The sequence below is a fragment of the Dermacentor variabilis genome, chromosome 4 (assembly GCF_050947875.1).
Source record: "Dermacentor variabilis isolate Ectoservices chromosome 4, ASM5094787v1, whole genome shotgun sequence".
NCBI classification, from domain to species: domain Eukaryota; kingdom Metazoa; phylum Arthropoda; class Arachnida; order Ixodida; family Ixodidae; genus Dermacentor; species Dermacentor variabilis.
In genome coordinates, this window is record NC_134571.1 from 109,379,762 (window position 1) to 109,403,275 (window position 23,514).

Here is a 23,514-nt window from a genome sequence, read left to right on the forward strand (position 1 = left end):
TTTAAAATAGTCTCCATGAGCATTTAGACATTTGTCCCCCTGACTACCGAGTCGCGCGATTCCCATCTCATAATATTCCTTGGGTTGCTGCTTCAAAAAGTCTGTAACTGACTCTTTCGCGTCATCGTCCCACACGAATCTGGTTCCCTTGAGCTGTTTCTTCAAGTGCCTCAAAATGTGGAAGTCTCAAGGTGACAAGTCTGGGCTGTGTGGTGGATGTTGCAGCGTTTCCCACTTGAGCTTTGACAGTTTTGTATTAACCACATCAGAGACGTGTGGACGGGCGTTGTCGTGGAGCAAGATGACCCAATTCTTCAATTTTCCACGTCGTTTGTTCTTGATTGCGACACGCGCCTATCCGGTGCTTCACAATATCGGAAAAGATTGATAGTCTCTCTAGGTTTAGCAAATTTGATCAATAGTGGCCCCTGACGATCGAAAAAGAAAGTCAACGACACCTTTCCGGCAGAAATGAAAAGTTTTGATTTCTTTGAGGGTGGTGAATTCAAATGTTTCCGCTGTAAGCTTTGCCGTCGTGTTTCAGGCTCGTAGTAGTGGCACCATGATTCGTCCCCGGTCACAACTGCAGGCAAACAATCATCACCCTCATTGTAGTACCGGATTAGATGAGTCAAGGCAGCGCCGAACCTATCCGTCTCCTGGTGGTGGTTCAAATCCTTGGGCAACCATTGCGCACATAAGAGCCGATAACCGCGATGTTCGTGAATTATGGTGTGACCCGAACTGGGTCTGATGTTCACACGCCCTGCCAATTTATCGATGCTTGTCTTCCCTTCTCGTCTAATCAGCTAACCAGCCTTAGCAGTCGTGCTTGGGGTGACTGCACGGTGGCTTTGGCCCGGTCTTGGATCGTCTTTGCAACTTTAACGTCCTTCTTTGAACTGTTTGCTCCAACGTTTTACAGTGGCCTATGAAATGCAATGTTCAACGTACACGGCAGCCATACGGCGACTAATAACTTATTGGAAAACACCTTCACCTGTCAAAAATCTCACGACACCACGCTGTTCAACTTTTGGAGCCTTCATTATGTCATGCAACCATGTTCAACCCAGTGAATGAGAGCATTAAAGAATATATATCCTCACATCTACGTGTCGCTTTTGTATATGAGAGATCACTGTGTACTACGCGCATGCCTCGCAGATAATGAAACGATCCATTATTGCGCGGAGTGGGTTGGCTCACTTTCATTTGACTCGCCCTCATACATTACAAATGCGAAGATACACAATATACAAATGCGAAGATACAGCTTGATAAAGAGCAAGAAAGTGTCGCTGGAAAGAAAGTTCACTGCACGTATACACAAAATTTCGCAGCAAGGTATTTAAATATGTCCATAAGTCTCCAATAAATATACGTAGAACATTTATCATGTTTGGAATACCGCAATCTCTTCCGTGTTAATGTTTAGTAACGTCTGCTGCCGGGCTAGTTGGTACAGGGCATTTAGAAATGGTTTTAGGCGCAAGAGATAGGACACAGAACACAGAATAAAAGGCATGGATTTCAAAAACTAGGACACGGACAGCAAAATAAAAGACACGGGTTCAACAAATCCCGACTGGTCAGTCGGTAGTTGTTGGAGAAGTTTGACAGTCTTGTATTAGACGCCCGGTTTCCAGCAAAAAATTCTCGTGACATAATTGCGTTCTTAGGGGACAATCGCTCTGCGGGGTTTTTTTTTCGATTAACCTTGAAGAGCTGTTTTACTCTATACCTCACAGGGAGGTCTTTATCGCTGTGCGGTCATGTATTGAAAAAAAAAGGCGGGACATGTCCTTTCAGAACAAGGCTGAAGCTCCGGTAGAAAGCAGCTCTTTTGAAGTTTTATCTTGGGGCAACGTTCATTTCTGTTGAAGATGAGCTGTTTTGTGCAGAGGAATGGTATATGTATAGGGTCATGTGTGGCGCCTGTGTTATGCAACATTTTTCTTGCGATCATTAACCACGACTTGGAAACTGCTTTGTTAAAGGACAAGGCTCTGCAGATCTTTAGGCATGTAGGTGACTTTTTTATTGTTTTGGACAAACACCAGGATTGTGCCTACACAGAGTGTCTTAAGAACGTATTAGACGCTCTTAAAGTGCTTGGACAAGGGCTCCAGTTTACCCATGAGCTTCCTACATTTCACAAGCTGCAATTTTTTAGACCTTCATCTCACCCTTCATAAAAACCCATGTTTATGTGATATACTAACCCCGTGCACATAACGAATTCTTGCCGTTTAATTCTGCCCATTCGAAGACAGTAAAACGAGCTATTGCCATTACTAGCTTACAGTTGTCTATAGGTCTTGCCCCCCCCCCCCCCCCCGTGATTTAGGAAAGCTTTAATTTGCAGGTGTCTAGGCTTGGCTCGGCGGGCTTCCCTGCTTCTTTGTTAGTTTCGGTGAGCGAAGCTTTGTTGAAGCAGTTTAGGCTTGAGCCTAACAATGCTTCAGAATAATGCGAAAAGAAACGGAAAACGCGTCCTGTTCTCATTCTGTATATAAACAAAGTTGCTCACTCGTTAAACAATGTTGCTTCTAGGTATGATGTACCGATAGCGTTTTCGGCTCCTCGGAAACTTTCTCGCATTTGTGCGCGCCTGTCTTCCGTAAGAAGGCCCGAGTGTGTAAAGAACCACGTAAAGTGTGTCTTGAAAAAATGTTCCGCTGGCGTCGTGCATAAAATTCTTTTAGACTGCGGTAAGGTATACATCGGCCAAACTGGGCGTTGTACAGATGATCGCCTTCGAGAGCATGCGCTATCAATGAAGAAGGCGACTGACTCGCATTTGCCGTATCACTGCGATGTGTGCAAGTGTGAACTATGCTGGAAAACACTTGCATATTACGAAAAAGTAAGGATACAGTGTCACGGGAATTAGCAGAGGCGATGCATATCAGAAAGTTTGGTGACCAGTGTATCAGCGTTCCGTCATTGTCTGTTCTCGAGAATAGGTTTAATTTCCTGGCTGATAGGATATGATTAGGTTTAGTTTCTAACTCATGTGACCTCACCTGTGTATCTTCTTGTTCGCATGCCTGAGGGTATATAAGTGAAGCACCGGGGAAAGTAAAAATCAGTTGCGAGTGCGCGCCTGTCAATGTCTATTATTCTGTTGTCTGTGTCCTATTTTCTTGCGCCTATGGCGATTTCTAAAATTCCATGTTAATCAAGCAGCAACACGGAAAATCGACGTTGACATCTTATTTCACAGCTAACCAGGCGAAAGTAAAGGCGACGAAGGATACAGTGCCAAAGGATGGTTTCTTGAGGCTGCTCCATTCTTCTAAAATCTCGCTTCCCGCTGTCGCCACTATAGGCCCTAGAGGGATCCCCAGAACGTGTTTATTTCCGTGATCCCAAAGCCGGGGCAAATCATGTTCTATCTACACATCCCTGCACATTACCGACATCATTTGCCTGCCCATCGTCGTTTTTGAACTGCCGCAACCGAGCACTTATGTATTTCAGGACCGCTTGCGATATTTGTTTCGTTCTCTCTACGCCCCACCCCTTATGTTATACCCACTTTTTAGGGGGTCCTCAAGGTAATAAAATCAACTGAAATAAAATTCCCAATGTCAAGTCCTGGCAGCCGAGACTAGCGCTGCATACGTGACGTACACGGAGGTCAAACCCTGCTGGGGGACTCACTCAGCAGCACGAGATTTCTTCCACGGAAGACGCCACCCGCCATATTGGTATCCCGATCACCGCTGTTCTTCGGGCGGTTACATGGAAAACCCATCCTTCTTTGTATTACTGTTTACCTCCTAATCTGCTTTAGGACTTCTTCATCGCCACCACCAACAGCAGCCTCTTCAAGTTAAGAGAGGTCAAATAAAGATAACATTCCAGCGCAACCACTACAACACGTTCAGTCCAAGCAAGCAGTCAACAATATATGTGCATTATGGTCTACTGTTAAAGGTAACATTCATTTAGTATTTCGCTACAAATTATGCCTGTATTATTTCATCACGGCGAGCAGCCTATGCGTATAGAGTCGTCCTACACGAGCCGTAGTATAGCATTTTCTTTTTCTCTATAGGTTACATTTGTTTCGGTCATGCTGTCTTTATTACCCGCTACAACCAAGATCCTTTTAGGAAGTAATTTTATGTTGCATTCGCATTGGGCACACATACATTAATCACAACTTTTCTTTATTATTGAGAAATGAAGAAAAACCGGTGCGTAATGCATGCGAGCATTCCCTGACCGTGAATCACATTCTAATAACATGTCCAGCTTTGGAGAGGAAAACACAGAATCACTCTCACGAATTTCACAGAGCACTAACACCCCTGCATTACGCTGTGATGCCATTTGAAAACGCGCTTGTGTCCCCCTGACGATGTTCTGAAAGCTTTAGAGGCAACGGTTTTCTTGAACAAACTGCGACAATCATTTATCTGCTCTACAGATGCTTAATACAAAATCTCACCTTGTGGTTCACGCATCATGGGCTCAGTTGCTTTTGCGCCATAAAGCTCTACGTAACGGCCTTTCTTGCCCGCTAAGTGTTTCTTTTAAGGGTGGACCGTACTGTGCTTGATACAGCACAAGCTATAACAAGTTTTTATTCCTATCTGGTAATGTCACACATCATTTCTTGAGAAGAAGCCCAATAAGCTCTTTCTCAAGCGCGGCGTGGAGGATAACTCCACGTTTCAGACCCATAGGTTACTGATGGTACATAGTATAGAATACACTGATATTATACTTCCGTCTTCGAAAATATAGATAAGCTACCGTTCGTAGTTTGAGAGTGACTATGATACGAGCTCTAAACCGTCAGGATCACAGGCCCCCTAGCTGAGACTGATTGGCCCATAGATAACTGTGCTGTTGCACAACTTCGAGAAGCTGACTACATTTATCACGAACCCTCATTTTCTCGCCGAGCTATGAATCCCTTCGAATATTAGCATTAAAACCTGCCCTTCGGCTTCACCCGGTTCAGGTCATAATTGCATTTTTGCAAGTCATTTCCAATGTTGCTGAACAGGACAATGTCATCTGCAAACAGCAAGTCACTGACATATCTCCTGTTGATCCCCACACCTTATGTTTCCCAGACTAAATGTTGAATGTTTATGTATAGCATTGTAGAGATTGTGCCTCCTTCTCTGATCGACATCCTTCTTTACGTACTGATAAGCGAAATACAGCAAATAAGGGGAGTACTCTGCCCCCGTTTGCCACTGTTTGCTTCACATGTAGGACCAGCGTTACTGTATCAATCCCGCTGATCATTGCGAACGGAGCGAAAGTACAATCCCTTGAAGACACTAAGTTACACGCGTCTCCGTTCGCGTCATTCTTGATTATCGTCCAGCTCCGGCGTCCCTTCTTAGTCGAGCCGCGCCGCTCATCACGCCTCTCGAAGATACTTCCCACTATTGTCAAACACAGACGACTGGCGATAGACGCGTCTTGGCAAGAGATGTCGGCCAGCGGGGCAATCGATATCAATGGGGCGGACTACAATTCTCACTATCCATTCCATTCGATCGCATTCTGTCCAACACTACACGACTACACAAAAAGCCGGCAAATACCACGCGCTTTGGGAATCGATGTTATGCGAAGCAGTGCATGTGCGGGAAGCCTACCAAGTTAACGAAACGACCATGAGAGCACCAAGACTTAGGCGGCTGTTTCATGACACTCATGACACGCATGCCATGACATTCATGTCATGACCTACCATTTATGTTCGTAATACAGCCTTGTCATAATATGCAAATTTTTGTACATGCCAAGGCGTAGGTGGCTGTTTCATCCCCTACATGACACGCATGTCGTCACCTATCATCTTCCGTCACACATTCTTCTCATACTATGCTAATTTTCGTACATACCAACACGTAGGCGGCTGTTTCATGAACTACATGACACGCATGTCATGATATTCCTCCGATGACCTATCGTTTATGTTCGCCATACACTCATGTCTTACTATGAAAATTTTGGTACATTCCAAGCCGAGCGGCAGACCACACCGTTCTTCAGCCCCCGACAGAACGACGAGCCACCCACGAGTTAACCACAAGTCAACAAATACTACAGGACCAACGCCTCGAAAGAACACAATACGCTCCCCCACACAAAGCTCTCAATAAACTCCAGGCAAAGGACTGGCGCTGCCTGCAAACGAACACATACCCACACTTGTCTCGTCTACACGCAATCTCCCCAGATAGATATTCGTCCCGGACATGTCCCTGGTGTAGCAACCACACAGCGACACTCGCACACATAACACACGAATGCACCGACCGGCTGGGCGACGCAATTTCGCCACGAGTCACAACACACACACTCACTACGTGGTCTTGGGAGGCGAGACTCTCCGAACTGGACCTGGGAAGCCAACTGGAGACCCTCGACCAGGCCCGACAAGCCGCGATAGCCAGTGGAGCCCTGTCAGAGGGAACCACCCAGGAATAAACCGCGCAATGGTTTCTGCAATAATAAGGTTCCGTCCACCTCCTCCAAGTTAACAAAACGACTATAAGAGAACCAAGACATATGCGGCTGGATAGATAATGTCAAAGTGTCAATGTTTGCCAAGAAATGCTTCGCATTCAAAAAGAAAAAAAAGAATTGCAGTTTTGCTTGTAATGCGAATCAGTGAAGCGATAGCTGGCGGGCTATTGCGCGCAGCATGTCTCTGACTGTTTCGTGTGATATTGTGTGTCTGAAGTCTTTATCTCTTTTGGCAGACAGCGAGATGCAGCTTCTCGCTGGTTTACTTCACGATGCCCTTCTAATAAAATGCGTGCGCAGGTGGCGTTTTGTTTCATGCGTTATGGCTCCTATTAATATCCAGCTATTAGACAGCGCTCATTCTGTGCCCATATATCCTGCCGGTTGTCGTTATTTTTTTTCTGCGGCATGCCATGCATGCATGCATCCTTTCCAACTAACCCAGCTTTCTACCTACACGTAACTACGACAAGATATCGGCGAGTCCAGTCATATACTCAACTCCAGTCATATAGAAGTCAGTCAAGAACCCAGAACGTCCATCGCTGAGAAAGCGAAAGATATTGCCTATGAGGAAAGTGCTACGTAACAAGATTACATGGGCCAAGAAAAGTATGCCTACAGCGTGAATCCGACGCAGTGTTTTCTTGTTCTTTTTTCTTTTTTTTTTCTTTTTTCTGCGCCACTCAGCGCACGCTCCCCCGAAAAGACGAGCGCGGCTGACGCACTCGCATGTTGCAACGAATGTATGTACACCCGTGAGAAAAAGTATACGAACCACAGGGAGGTCGCCGAAAAAACAGAATTTCTTCGTAATTAACAGGCATAAACGGAAACTGACGAGTGCGCTAGAAAATCCGCAACTCCAATTTTCGGCTGCAGTCTTTACTTTCATGTACACTCACAGGAAAAGGAGAAAACCAGGTTTATCGCGAAATTCCCGGTCCGTGTACTTTTGCTCACGAGTGCACATAATTATTTTATTTATAGTTGCTGCTATTCCAATGTACTGGGACATTGCAGGAGCGTGCACAGTTTGGAGAACACAACATCGCAGTAATAATTCGACATCGTTGGCATTACCTACGCGCACAATGCGATTACTTCGTTATACAGATCGTCAGAAAATTCACGAGAAAATAAAGTTAACAACGAATGTGGTTATTACAGAATGCGAGTACCTTATAATATGCAGTCTTTTGCTATAAGATCACGGGAATAAAGTTAGCAATGAAAGAGGTTAGGAACATCTCGCACAAGTTCCACATAAGGCAATGAGCCGTCAAAGCTATTCCAAAATTCAACAGTAAACGGCAAAAAAAAAAATGTTTGAAGCAGTTTTAGAAAAGCATATACGGCCTTTTATTCAACGGATGAGTGCAACGTGTAGCTCTGGCTGAAAGTAGCAGTTTCTTTTTCTTTTATTCTTTCCTTCTTTCTTTTTTTTTATGATGACCGTTTACAAACAGTTGACCTTTCAATTTTGCTTCTGAGGAACAGAATGGTAATGAGTTCGCTCAGTTTATCTTTGACTCAATGGTCTCGAACGCACTTGCAAACGGCTTTTACCTTAGTGAAATTCGTGTGCATATTTATCAGGATCATACATAACGACCTTCTTTTTTTTTCGAAATAATTGTGATTGGAATGGGGGGGGGGGGGGGGAGTCCGTTGATAGCCTTATGGAGCTAGCGAGACATCGTTCGCCTTTTGGCGCTTGCATTGCGACACATTGGTATTTGTTTTTGTTTTGTTTCGGATATTGTGTTGCAGTATAGCACGTGCCATACTCGGATGCCCCTCCATAAGCCAAATGAATATCCGTGGTGCATAATCAAGGATATCGACAAGGAGAACGTCAAGCGCATGTAAGAAATGAAACTGTGGTGGTCTGTAAATTTATACGCGACTGATTAGATTCGAGAAGGCTCACTACCTTTACCGACGTGTAGAGCAGGTGACTGCAATACGGATCTTTGCACGAGTTAAATCCACGGAGTGCCCAGTTCGTTATTCCATCTGACCAAACACACGCGCACGATACATACATACATACATACATACATACATACATACATACATACATACATACATACATACATACATACATACATACATACATACATACATACATACATACATACATACATACATACATACATACATACATACATACATACATACATACATACATACATACATACATACGTACGTACATACGTACATACATACATACATACATACATACGTACATACATACATACGTACGTACATACATACATACATACATACATACATACATACATACATACATACATACATACATACATACATACATACATACATACATACATACATACATACATATAGTGATAATCACGATAATTTCCGAATTGCATGTTGCGTATTGGATCTTAATACAAGAAGCCTCACGAGTAAATAGTCGAGCTTTACTTTGGTTTCCTCGCTTTCTCTGCAAGTAGTTGGCGTCACTGGTTGCACAGTGCTAGCTATAACTGCGAAACCACCTCCTCCCCCCTCCCATTATGTAACGTTGTGAGAGCAGAACAGAAAGTGGGCAGAGGTGGAGATATTGCTATGCTTTTGTGCTCAGTTATATTATTCTGTAGTACAGGCTCCTGCAGAAATAAAGCCGAGCTGCTGAAAGATGCACACTGCCAAAAAGTTTTATTAGCGTGTTTTATCACCCCTCAGATGAACTAGTGATCCTTAATACGTTTATAGAAGAGCGTGGCTTTTACTCGGCAGATTTAATCTGTATGGGCCATTTCACTGCACCCGGCATTTCGTGGCCCTCATTATCAGCGTAGGTCACGGCGCTTCGCTTTGCAGAGAGTTTCTTGAATTTTCACTAACCCCTCGACCGAATCAAATTGTATCTGACCCTACTAGGGAATCCGCTACACTAGACTTGATTTTTCTAAGCGCACCACTCTTCAAAAATGGCTTCGGGCGTGAAGTTACCGACGGCATCTCCGACAACAAAGCAGTTCTAGTTTCTGTTCGTTCTTCAGTTCCAAGGCACCTCTATGAATTCACAAGAGAGAGAGAGAGAGAGTGAGAGAGAGGCAGGGAGGTTAACCAGAGGTAGTTCCAGTTGGCTACCCTGCACGGGGGAAGGGCTAATGGGGATAAAAAGAGAAAGAGATTGAAAGGGGAAGATAGAGAGAAAGAGAGATGAGCACGAACAAACTTCGTACACTATAGAGCGGTAGGTGGCGGCGTTCTTAAAGTCTATCGTGAGCCCAGTAGACCGCAGGAACCTTAATAGCGCAAGGCCTTCAGCGCGGATGTTCTTTGGGAGCATTGACCTAAAGCTTTGAGTTCTGACAGGGGACGATTGTCCAAATGGTCCAGTACTCTGCACATCACTTGTCTCTGGGCACTATATCGCGAGCAGACACAGATACTATGTGTGTGCGTCTCACCGCTGTTGCATGTGCCGCACGTGGGGCTGTTGGCCATTCCAATAAGAAAAATATATGAGTTCGCAAATGTAACGCCTAGCCACAAACGGTACAGGGGAAGAAGCAGTCTGTTCACGTCGTGGTAACCGAGGCGGCAGGTTCTCACAGTTATGCCTTTCCGGTGACATCAATGACTTATAGTGTCCTACTTTGAAATCAATGTTCAAACAATTCCATTGAGCGCTTCATGTAATTCAAGAGAAACATAGATAGACCCTGAATTACAAGGAATATATTGCATTTGAAGCGTCACGTTCCTAGAGTACGCCGGACGTGACTTGATGATAACGCAAAATTAAGAGCTCAGTTTCACTCGATTAAGGAGGTACTTCGTCAAAGAATTGACGCAGCGGAGAACTTCTGCTTCCAGATCACTTTACCTATATATAGTCTGTCTAAATACAACCCACGAAAGTTTTGGTGTTCGATTTCGCCAACCCAAGATAGCACCAAGAAATTTATTTTAAGCGAATCGGAAATATAAGAGAACCTATTCTTATTGCCAAAGCATTCCGCTACTATCTTAAGTCAGTATTTACGCAGGACAATTGCAAAATTCCCTCTTGCTCTTCAGCAACTAACATTCTCCTTCAAATTGACAATGTTGTTATATCTCAGCTACATGTGCTGAACCTTATCTGAAATGCTTGACCCCAAGAAAAGGCTCTACTACGGGAAACATCAATAATGTATTTCTTTATCGATATGCTGCTTCGACGAGCCAATGTCTGGCTTTAATTTTCGATAAAACATTTTCTACTTGCACGGTGCCTTCTTCGTGGAAACGGGCAAGAGTCTTCCCTTTGTGCAAATCCGGGCAGAAACAATCATCTCTAAATTATACACTCATTTCACTAACTTCACATACCTGCAAACTATTAGAACACATAATCTATAAGCACATTATGAACTTAGTTGAGTCTAATAACATTTAGTGCAGCGCTCAGCATGATTTTCGTCGTGGATTTAGCAACATAACTCAGATAACTGAATTCAAATATGATATGAGTCTTGCCCTTGATTTGGACCAACAACTAAATGCTTTATTCATAAATTTTTCACAAGCGTTTGATACTGTAACACACTCTAAGCTATTGCATAAACTCAAATTTATTCTTAATAACTCTTTTCTTGTAGAATAGGTCCGTAGCTTTCTTTGCGATCACTCGCAATATGTTTCATTTAATTCATGCACTTCCCCGGACGCATCAGTACCTTCCGGTGTACCCCAGGTTTCTGTCCTTAAGCCTTTGCTTTTCTGTCTTTACATTAATGATACGTGCATGTCACACTCTGTTTCGGTAAAGAATCGCCTTTACGCAGACGACTGCGTTCCCTACCATGTCATTACCATGCCTAACGTTCGTAACACTTTGAATAACTCATTTCCAGATTTTCGCAGATGGTGGGAGCACTGGCAAATTAACATTACCTTCTAAAAACAGTTGTGATGCCCTTTCATAATCGTACTAATTGCTCCTATTTCAATTACTCTTATCACTCTACTTTTCTACAACGCGGCCCAGAATATAAGTACTTAGGCCTCCTTTTCGCTTCCACAAAAGCCTGGTCGGAAGATATGTTGACACCTCGCAACAAAGCATTGAAAAAACTTAATTACCTAGGGCGAACACTACGTGTTGCTCCAAAAGAAACTAACTTTAGGTTTTGGCACCGTTAACATATAAAACGCTAGTCATTATGCCGCTACTATATGGGATCTTTACAAAATTTTATTGACCAAATTGAATCTGTTCAGAAGAAAGTCACTCACTTCATATACCGCCGCCATGATCGAAACTTTTCATCGTCGTCTCATCTGGTTGTACTTGGTTTAGCTCCTCCTTTCCACCGACGTCACATAGAGTATCTCAAACTCCTGAACTCCCTAGTTTGCTCACCACCTTATACATATCCTAACACATATTTGTCACGTGCAACGTTCCTAGCCCCAAGAAAAAAATAATCAGCTCAACTTTTCTGTCTTTGACGCTCGCACTAACAGTTTATACTTAAATACGGTTTCTTTTTCCCTAGGACTATTCGACATTGGAATGATCTGCTTGGTACGACCCGCTGTTTACCTTTGAAAGAATTCCTGAACGCTATTGAATGTTCCTTCTAACCACCTTATATGCTTTGTATTTTGGTATTTTGTACCTCTTTTTATTACTTGTATCGTATGCTCATATGTTTCCCCAACGCCCAAAATAAATAAATAAAATAAATAAATTTGAGGAACAGCGGAAGCAATTAAAGCTAGGAAAAAGTAAAAAATGTGCAAAGCGTTCTGCAACATATGTATACACAATTCATCATGACGTCATGTTGACGTGTACAATGCCCGAAGGTACCATGGAATTATTTACAGTGAAATATATTCCTACCCATCAATTCATAATTCTTCGAGAGTGTCCTAAATTGAGGCAAAGCGTGAGGACCATTCTCCAGCCCTCTACCCATCTTGTTGGACAGTAGTAAAATGACCAGATTACGCAAACTCATCATTTTTGCTTTATTTTAAGCTTCAATATTATGATGTAGGGATCATTACACTTGGTCTATATACAGAAGTGTTTGGCGACTGTTGCGACGAGAAAAGAAATCTAAGCTTGAAAGAGAAAACGAAACTTGGTGTGATAAAATGTTCTCAGCAACAAAAAACACATCAAACTTGAACTATATTAACACCTGCGATTGACCCGGATCATGCCCTTAACATGTTAGCTCTGTTGTCTGTACCACACGAGGCAGATGTACACGAATAACGCACGTTATACTGCGACCAAGCGATGTCTCCTTTATCATGAATGCTTGCAGGGCGAGTTGGCGTGCTGTCAGGATGGCCGAGCGGTCTAAGGCGCCAGACTCAAGGTTCGACCTTTCCTCTGATAGAGGACACGAGGCTTCTGGTCCACGAATGTGGGCGTGGGTTCGAATCCCACTTCTGACAGAAAAGTTTTTTTTTCGTTTCCGTTGTGAATGGGCACAAGCAACTTTGTTAGCACAAAGGAATTTCACCTCGTCGTGCCAAAACAACGATGTCAGAAGTTCGAATCCCACTTTGAACATTACAATCAAAATTTTATTTTTTTTCTTGTCCTTTTTTTGCATACAAAACTTCTAATAATAATAATATTTGGGGTTTTACGTGCCAAAACCACTTTCTGATTATGAGGCACGCCGTAGTGGAGGACTCCGGAAATTTTGACCACCTGGGGTTCTTTAACGTGCACCTAAATCTAAGCACACGGGTGTTTTCGCATTTCGCCCCCATCGAAATGCGGCCGCCGTGGCCGGGATTCGATCCCGCGACCTCGTGCTCAGCAGCCCAACACCATACAAAACTTCTAGGATTGTTGCTTTATGAAGGGGTTCTGAGATGGCCAAAGACACGTATCCTCACAGAAATACTGCCTATTACCTGATAATTTTCTGCCTTCGCGTACAACATGAGGCTTTCAGATGTTGCGACTTTATCGAAAAGGTTGGTATTGGCGTTTTATTTTTCCATAGTTAGAATAAATCGTAGATATTAGAAAATTGGAGTTACGCGCAAACCTGGTATTATTGTTATTGATGAGGTTCCTGGAATCAATGAATTGGTATGAGAGCTGTTTAGTAAGTAATTTATAAAACATAGTTATTAGATGATAGCTGAACAAGTTCGTTACAACAAGGATGTTATTTTCACGAAGTAGTAGAGTAGCACTCGTGAAAAACCCACTGTTAGTGACAATGCGTATTGCTTGGTTTTGTAAGTGCTGAATAGACGAGATAGGCCAGTTATATGTGTTTCCGCAGGAAACAATGCCATAATTATTGTGACTGTGAATGAAGGCAAAGTGTAATGCTAATAATGAGTCTTTAGAGAAATATGTTCTTGATTTGATTAATGCTCTAATACCGAAGGTACACTTATGCTTAATGAAGTCAATGTGTTGAGAAAACTTAAGGTTAGAATCTAATTTGATGCCCAAAAATGATACACAGTCAGAGACGGGAATGTGATGACCATCTAGATTTCTCTCAGACAAACCACGTAGTATTCTTTGGCTAGAACGTAAAATCATAAACTGAGTTTTAGAAGGATTCATAATTAAATGATTGGACAAACTCCAAGCAACAATATGGTCAAGCTCATTGCTTAGTTTAATAATTAAGGTTGTTAAACAGTTGTCACGCATCGAGATAGTAGTATCGTCTGCGTATAGTACACAATGTGCCGACTTAAGACACGCGGGAAAATGATTAATATAAATAGAAAATAGTAAGGGATCTAATATGGAGCCTTGCGGTACACCTTGGTAAATAACTTTAGTATCAGAATAAGCACCTCCAAAAGAAACTGTTTGTTCTCTATCATGTAGGTAACTTTTCAGGAGGTTTAGTACTGGACCGGTAATTTCCAGGGCTTCTAGCTTAGTAAAAAAGTATGTTATGATTAATTGTATCAAAAGCTTTTGTGAAGTTCAAGAATACCGAACCAACGAAGTTACCCGTATCAATCGAGTGACAAATGTAGTCCGTTGGGGGTATTAAAGCCAAGTTAGTCGAACTGCCAGCGCGAAAACCAAATTGAGAAGATCGCAGCAAATTAAGTTTGTTTAAGTAATTATTTAGGCGCTTACAATATAACTTCTCGACAGCTTTACTAATCAACGAAAGAATAGAAATAGGACGATAGTTAAACACCTCCGTTTTATCACCTTCCTTATATATGTACAGGAATAGTCTTAGCCCTTTTAAGCGAAAGGGCTAAAAATATTATTAATTATAATACAATGTGTATCAGAAATAAGCAGTGCAACAAGTTTTAGATGAAATTCAGAAATGTTATCTAAACCAGGGCTAGTATTCTTTAAAGCTAATACCATGGAACATACCTCATCTGAAGTTACGGGAAAGAGAAAAAAAGAATGAGTGCAGCAATAAATGGGATAAGTAGTAGTCATATGACAACTGCTGTATATATTATAGAAGTAGTCATTGAATCTATTTGCTATGCTAGAAGAATCAGTATGAGTTTTATTGTTGTAGTTTATTTTATCAGCAGTATTACCGGATTTAGGTAAGCTCATGAACGCATTAAGAAGTTGCCATTGTTTTTTTTAGGATTGTTCTTGTGTTTTGTAAATTCATTTTCGTAATACTGTCGTTTAGACTTTTTTAAAAGTTATTCAGAATGTTACAATAATTTTATAGCGTGCCGCTAAGTGAACATTAAAAGGTTTCTTTTTAATCTTCTTGTATAGGTTTTTTTTCTCATGCTAGTCAGTAAACCTCTCGTTACCCAAGGGTTACCGGGAAACTTAAAATGTTTCTTGCATCTGACGGTAGTGGTGTTAGCGCGAACGGCTTGTAAAAAAATGGAACAAAAATTTTCAAGAGCTTGATCGGGATCGTGCGGGGAGTTAATTACACACCAATCAGTATATTTTATAGTGTTAACAAAACTATCTCGGTCAAAATTGGATAAAAAGTAGCCAGGCTCGGGCTGAGATATTTCGGACTAAAAGGAGACGAATATTGGGAGATGGTCTGTGATCTGAGTATCTATGACACCAGAGTTTGGAGTTGGCGCAATGTTACTTAGAACATCGTCAAGAAGCGTGCTGGTATCATGAGTAGAACACCTAGTCGGAGAGATAATTAATTATTCCAGTCCAAAACCAGCAAGACAGTCTGTATAAGCTGTTACACTTCCGCAATCAAGTAAGTTGATATTAATATGACCGATAATTAGGGGTTGCTTATTTTCAAGAAATTTTTTTAGAAACTATGGAGAGTTCACGCAGAAAATCATAGATAGATGAAGAAGGGGAGCGGTATAGACAACCAAGAATAAAACTGTTACTATTATGAAGATTCAGCTGTAAGTCAGTTTCAATCTATACCAATTCACACTGATTTACATTAAGAAAAAGATCAAGCCTAAGTTTTTATTTAATATGAGGCCAAACAAATATAGCGGAACCACCGTATCGATTCGAAATACGATGTCAGTATTCTGCTTGGTATGGACAAAAACCGTATAAATTGCTATCCTCATTATCAAGCCATGTTTCCGAAATACAAATAAATGAAAACGAATGATTAAGTGAATCAGTAAATGCAGAAATGGTATCATGGTTTTTGCGCAAACTTCGCGCATTGATATGAAGAATAGAGATATTAGAAGACGTAAGCAATGGTTTGACTTCCACTGGTGATAGCAAAGACATAATGAAAAGAATTCGGGGACGTGTGTTCAATCAGTCCACAGGACAGGAAATGTAGCAATAAGCAACGCCTGCGCAAAGATGCCAAAATCAGTCTCCGAGTTTATTCGGAAGACCCTGCTATCCGTTGATTTACGAGCTTTAATCTCACAATTTTCAATTCATAAATACTGCCAACTGTTCTCTTTTTTCAGTGTTAAAGCCTTGCTGAATAAACCTTTGTTGTCGACTGTGAGGTGTTCGTTAATGTAAATGGAACTATCTGTAGCACCAGAAAATCCAATCTGGGAGCATCGCAGACGAGCTTTGCGACCCTTGCGAAGAAATTCATTCTTCTTGTCACGTGAACAAAAGCGAACAAAGATGTTCCTGTCCGACATCTTGCTGGCCACACGATGAACTACGTCAATGTCTCCAGAAGAAATTGGGCACTCAGTTGCATCGGCAACCTTCTTCAAAATCGCAGAGCATTCCTCCCCTGTGATGATGGAATGCCTTTAATTTCGATGTTATTCATTCTGCTGTACTGTTCTATGTCTGCGATTCTCTTTGTTAATGCTTGATTCTGAGAAGTCAGAGCTTTGTTAGTAGTTACCAGTTCATTGAATGTCTCTTTGAATGTTTCATACTGCTCACTCATCAAACGCACGATTTCAGCTAGAGAAGCAAGGTCGCCAATTCCATTATCATCAACCTCTTCCCAATCATGGCAGCCAGACTGTCAACAAGTGCATCAAGCTTATCGTTAAGCAGCGATTCCAGATACTCAATTTTATTAGCGAGTTCAGCTTTGGTGGGCATCGCAGAAAACAGATCTAAAACAAGAGACACACTTGTGAACAGCAGCCGCAGCAATAGCATAGGACGCAGTGAAAAGTATAAAATATCGGATGGCTAGACTGCGTCCTGTTTCGTTGCAGCCGCTGCTCAGTAGTGAAGCCGGTGCCGAGATGGTCCCCTGTATGTGGCTCTCCAGCCGAGCAAGCGCAGGCGCCGTAGGTCCGACTCCAGGAAAGCACAGTCAGCATGCTGAGTGTGCGCAGTATACTCTGCAAGGCAGGATGAGGCCGTATGCTGCTTCAGAGGGGAGGCACGGATGCCCCACGAATGTCTACAATATGTATCTTTGCACGACTTAAACCCATGGAGTGGCTAATTCGTTATTCTATTTGACCAAACGCACAGGCGCAGTACCTTACATACATACATACATACATACATACATACATACATACATACATACATACATACATACATACATACATACATACATACATACATACATACATACATACATACATACATACATACATACATACATACATACATACATACATACATACATACATACATACATACATACATACATACATACATACATACATACATACATACATACATACATACATACGTACAAACAAAGCGTTAGGGACATTCTCCGGCCTTCTCCCCATCTTGTTGGACAGTAGTAAAATGACCAGATTACACAAATTCATCGTTTTTGCTTTATTTTAAACTTCAATTTTATGAGGGATCATTACACTTGGTCTATATACAGAAGTGTTTGGCGACTGTTGCGACGAGAAAAGAAATCTGAGCTTGAAAGAGAAAAAAGAAACTTCGTGCGATAAAAATGTTCTCAACAACAAAAAAACACATCAAACTTGAAATATATTAACACCTGCGATTGACCCGGATTACGCCCTTCACACGTTAGTTGGGCTGTCTGTCCCACACGAGGCAGATGTACACGAATAACGCACGTTATACTGCGACCAAGCGACGTCTCCTTTATCAGGAATGCTTGCAGGGCGAGTTGGCGTGCTGTCAGGATGGCCGAGCGGTCTAAGGCGCCAGACTCAAGGTTTGACCTTTCCTCTGATAGAGGACTCGAGGCTTCTGGTCCACGAATGTGGGCGTGGGTTCGAATCCCACTTCTGACAGAGAAGTTTTTTTGTTTCCCTTGTGAATGGGCACACGCAACTTTTGTTAGCACAAAGGAATTTCACCTCGTCGTGCCAAAAACAGCAATGTCAGAAGTTCGAATCCAGCTTTTTGAGCATTAGAATCAAAATTTCGTTAACTCTTTTTTTTCTTTTTTATGCAAAACTTCTAGGGTTGTTGCTTTAGGAAAAGGTTCTAAGACGTACAAGACATGTGTCCTCACAGACATAATGCCTATTACCTGAAAGTTTTCTGCCTTCGCGTAAAACATGAGGCTTTCAGATGTTACAATTTAATCGGAAGGGTTGGTATTGGTGTTTCATTTTAACACTTCTTTTTTACTTTCTATCACATAAAAAGTACAAACTGCTAACAATTCCTGTAACAAGTGTCTCCTCCACACTTCTAGAAATTTTCACTCTGAGGTTTCTTTCTTTATGACTATGCAAACGAAACGCCTCATATATGTAGTCTAGAAAAACTTACGGAATGCAGCATTTGTTATCAGCAAGATAAGAGGGCAGTAAAAAAATATGAGCAAAGGAAGGAGCTGGGAATGGAACAACCTGGAAGCCTATGTGCAGAAACATTTCTCTTAGCCTTTTTTTTTCAGCTGCACGCGCCGCACGCGAAATGCGAAGGTTGTGGGTTCGGCTCCCAACTGCGGCAAGTTGTTTTTTCATCCACTTTAATTTCCAATAATTTATCGTTTCTTTATTTCATATATTAAGCACAAGTAATTTCCCCTGTGTTGTCCTTGGTGTCAGTGCTTGTTGGCTTCTTATGATATGATTAATAAAAATCGGGCCCCTCGGTTAACCCCCTTTCTGCTGTTCCATGCTGTCATTTGCCGGGTTAGCCACCCCATCAAGTTGTTTGTTTTAGCAGCTTTTATGCGGCCACTCTTGCCTTTGTAATGAAGGAAAAAATACATTTGATTCGAATGTTAGATTTATCTAATCGCTTCTGAGAGCATGCTGCGGTTCACAAATTACGCGCCAGTTTTGTATCGAGGCACATCTTTTGAATCTTGAAGCTGTAGTACCAGTTCTGAGATAGGCGCCTTAAAACTTGCGGCAAAATGCTCTGCTCCACTTACTTCGATAACAAAACGCATTTTTAAGCAGGCAGGTCAAATTTAACTGCAGAACGACTAGGACTTGTGGGAACGCATATCTCCAAACTGGCAACAGCATCGAAATTCCTTCAGAAAAGAGCTGGCGGTAGGGGGAGGCCAGATAACTCTTGGGGTGAGGGTGGTGATGAGCGTTGTGTATAAAACACTATCGGCGACAAGTCGATGTCTGTTTAAGGTAGACCGTGTTGCAACGCCGGTCAGCGTATGCCAGCAAAGGTGAGAGGACCTTCGACTTGATCCCGTACTAGGATGACCCAGTCTCCACTACTGACAACTTTCGCCCAACGGCTGATTACGGTGGGCCATGACTATCCCGTCTTTTTAGCAGCCACGGGCATTCATGGAGTACGTTATATTATGAAAGTTATCTTTGATGTCTTCCCGTTCTTTATCCACGTGCAGAAGCTGCTGCTTAGAATTAAGGCCAGTGGATGGAGTTCTTTCCTGTGCACACAAAGCACCGGTACACGAGCGTTCTTTCATTCCGCCCCCTCCCCCTTTAGAATGCGGCCGGGAATCGCACTTGCGACCTCGTGCTCATCAGCTCAACACCGTAGCCACTGAGACATCACGGCGTGTTGCAGCTTGAGTTCAAACTCACAGGTGCTTTCCTCTCTATTGAACCCAATCCGTTATTCCTCGCTATTGGAACGCATTCCAACTTGCGCCTGCAAATTTCCTAATTTCATCCCCCCACGTAATTTTTTGTCGTCCTTGGCTGCGCTTCTCCTCCCTTCACACCCATTCTGCAACTCTAACTGTCTATCCGCAACTATACCTTATGCTTCACATGACCTGTTCAGCTCCATGTTTTTTCTCTTAATGTCAACTAGAATATCGGCTATTTCAGTTTGCTCTCTGATTCACACCGCTCTCTTCCTTACACTTTAAGTTACACCTAACATTTTTCGTGGCATCCCTCTTCGCGCGGTCCTTAACTTGTTCGCGAGCTTCTTTGCTAACCTCCGAGTTTCTGCCCCATATGTTAGCTCCGGTAAAATGCAATAATTGTACCATTTTCTATTCGACTACAGGGGCAATAAGCCCCCAGTCAGGATTTGGTAATGTCTGCCTTATGCACTCCAACGAATTTTTATTCTTCTGTTAATTACCTTATCGTGTTCAAGGTCCCCTGTGAGTAATTAACCTAGATAAACGTACTCCTTTACAGACTGCAGAGGTTGACTGTCGGTCCTGAATTCTTGATCCCTTGCCAGGCTAATGAACATTGGCCTTCTACATACTAATCTTCAACCCTACTCTCATAGGTTCTCGATTAAGGTCCTCAATGATTTGTCGTAGTTTGTCCCCAGTGTTCTTGAATTGGAAAATGTCATCTACAAATCGAAGGTTGCTGAGATATTCGCCGTTGATCCTCACTGCTAAGCCTTCCCAGTGTAATAGCTTGAATACTTCTTCTAAGCATGCATATAATAGCATTAGACAAATTGTGTCTCCTTGCCTGACCCCTCTCTTGACACGTAACTTTCTACTTTTCTTGGGTAGGACGAAGGTACAGCTGTGGAATCTTTGTAGATATTTCCCAATGTATTCCCGTATGCCTCCTGTATGCCTTGATTACGCAATACCTCCATGACTGCTGGTATCCCTATTGAATCAAATACCTTTTCATAATCCATGATAGCAATACAGAAAGATTGGTTGTACTTCGCAGATTTCCCAGTTACCTGACTGATGACATGGATGTATTCTATTGTTGAATATCGATCGCTTCCTGAAGCTAGCCTGTTCTCTTATTTGAATGAAGTCAAGTGCTGCCCTGATTTTGTTGGAAATTATTTCGGTGAATATTTTATACAATACTGAAAGGAAGCTAATATGTCTATAATTATTCGATAATGAAACGTCTCCCTTATGTATTATAATGTTGGCATTCTTCCAGCTCTCTGGTACTCTTGAAATCGCGAGGCATTGCGAATAAAGGGCTCCAAGCTTTTCAAGCATGATAGCTCCTCCATCTTTAGTTAAATCGACATTTAAGGCGGAAGCCCTTAATGGCTCATTGTCAAGGTCATCTGCGGTTAGCAGAAACTGTCACAGCTTTCCAGCCTCCTGATTGGTCTCCTCTGTGTCCTGACGTCACTGTCGCTAGGCACAGGTGTGCGCCTCCTGATTGGCTCGCGTGCGTGACGTCACTGTCGTCAAGTGCGGGTGTCAGGGTGGTTCGGTGCCGCGCGGGATGACTCATCACATCGGCACGCGTGGCAGCCGTGTGTTAGATGGTGCGCCCTGACGTCACTGTCATCAGGCGCTTGAGGTGGCCTCCCGACTGGGCGCTGTGTGGCCTGACGTCACTGTCGCGAGGCGCGCGTGGCGACCGTCTGCTTGGGTGTGGTGTGGCGGCGGAGGTGGCGGCAGTTTACTTTGAGGTATCGTGTGGGAAGGATGCCTCGTCTCGCCAAGCCAGTGTCTCTCAACACGCGACGTGCGACAGCCGCTGAACGCAAGCGGCGCTGAAGAGAGGCTGAGCGTATACGTCGCATGCACCAGGGCGGCGAGGCGCGTCCGACACCACAGAGTCCAGGCACGCGACGGGCCAACGCAAGAGAGGCAATGCGTTTGAAGCGACTCGCTGCATCTTCGGGCAATGCTCTGGGTACCAAGGCAAATGAAGCTTGGAAGCGTCGTGACCGCCATCTTGCCGCGGCAAGCCGAGCAAGTACAAGCCAATCGTGCGAAGTGAATGATGATCCTGGATGTGGACCCACTAAAGCACAAGGAGTTCACCGGCGTTGCAAGCCGACATCCTCCCAGATGACAGCTTTGAAATAAATGACTCAGAAGACATCGGCATAAACGACGTTGCAGGCACTTAATAAACAAACAAATATTCACATAACAGTGTACGAGTTGTGTTCCTCCGTGGTGTTTCCGACGCAACAAATCGCCATTGGCAATGGTGTCAGGCTTCCGCCGTTTCCCACTTTAGTCTCGACAAAGTGTCTTCCGTTTTTTTATTACATCTTCTCCTGCCGATTTTCCGCGTTTCATGTCTTGCAAAGCCCTTCTGACCTCATCGCTAGTTATAGGAGGAGTTTCTGCAACCTGTTCATTACTGCTTCAAATGGAGGTATTATGGCTTCTCTGGGTACTGTACAGGTGAGTATAGAATTATTTCGCTGTTTTTACTATACCTTCGAGATTGCTTATGATATTACCCTGCTTATCGTTCAGTGCATAAATTTTGGTTTGTCCTATGCAAAATTTCCTTCTCACTGATTTCAGGCTGCGTCCATTTTTTACGGCTTCTTCAGTCTTTCTCACGGTATAATTTCGAATATCCCTTATTTGCTCCTTGTTGATGAGTTTTGACAGTTCCGCGAATTCTATATAATCTCTTGAGTTGGACACTCATTCTCTGTCGTTTTTTTATTAGGTCCTCTGTTGCTTAGGAGAGCTTACCTACTGGTTGCCTTGCTGAAGGCACCAAGGCACCAAGGAAATGCTGCCTCTGAAGCCAGTCTAGTTACGGTTTCAATCATCCCCTCTATGTCACCTTCATCCCTCTTTTCTAAGGCTGCATATTTACTTGTAAGTAGCAGCCTGAATTGGTCTGATTTTACCCTTACTACGTCTAGGTTGGCCTGTTCCTTCCTGACAAATTTTTCTCTTTCTCTCTTCAAATTGAGGTGAATCCTAGACCTCTCCAACCTATGATCAGTGCACATCACTCTACCTAACACTTTTACATCCTGCACTATGCTGGGATCGGCAGAAAGCATGAAAGCTTTTTTTTTTCATTACTTGTTTTTTTTTTGGGGGGGGGGGAAGGGGGGCTCTTCCAAGTCCACTTCCTGTTACTGCACTTGCTGAAGAAGGTATTCATTATTCGGAGCCTATTTGTTTCCGCGAATTCTACCAACATCGCTCCTCTAGTGTTCCTAGAACCGATGTCGTAATTACCAATTGCTTGTTCTCAAGCCTGCTCTTCTCCCACTTGTGCATTGAATTCGCCCATGACTGTATACAGTATAGTAGTTTGCGCCTTTCTCATTGCTGATTCAACATCTTCATAAAACTGATCTATTTCATCACCGTCATGACTAGGCTTGTAGTACCTTTAATCTACACCTCTTATTAAGTTTTATTACGACTACTGCTACCCTATCATTAATGCTGCAGAATTCGTCAATGTTGCCCACTATGTCCTTATGCATTAGAAATCCTACCCCATAATGCTTCTTATCTGGGA

At 42.8% G+C, this 23,514-nt stretch overlaps 2 non-coding genes across 2 annotated transcripts; both read left to right on the forward strand.

The window, feature by feature from the left end:
* The first annotated feature begins 12,834 nt into the window (after window positions 1–12,834).
* On the forward strand, window positions 12,835–12,951 carry TRNAL-CAA (transfer RNA leucine (anticodon CAA)). The gene is made up of 2 exons: window positions 12,835–12,872; window positions 12,906–12,951. It is a non-coding gene; the product is annotated as a tRNA-Leu (tRNA).
* A 5,094-nt stretch (window positions 12,952–18,045) lies between these two features.
* TRNAL-CAA (transfer RNA leucine (anticodon CAA)) lies at window positions 18,046–18,162 on the forward strand. Its single transcript has 2 exons — window positions 18,046–18,083; window positions 18,117–18,162. It is a non-coding gene; the product is annotated as a tRNA-Leu (tRNA).
* Window positions 18,163–23,514: the final 5,352 nt, after the last annotated feature.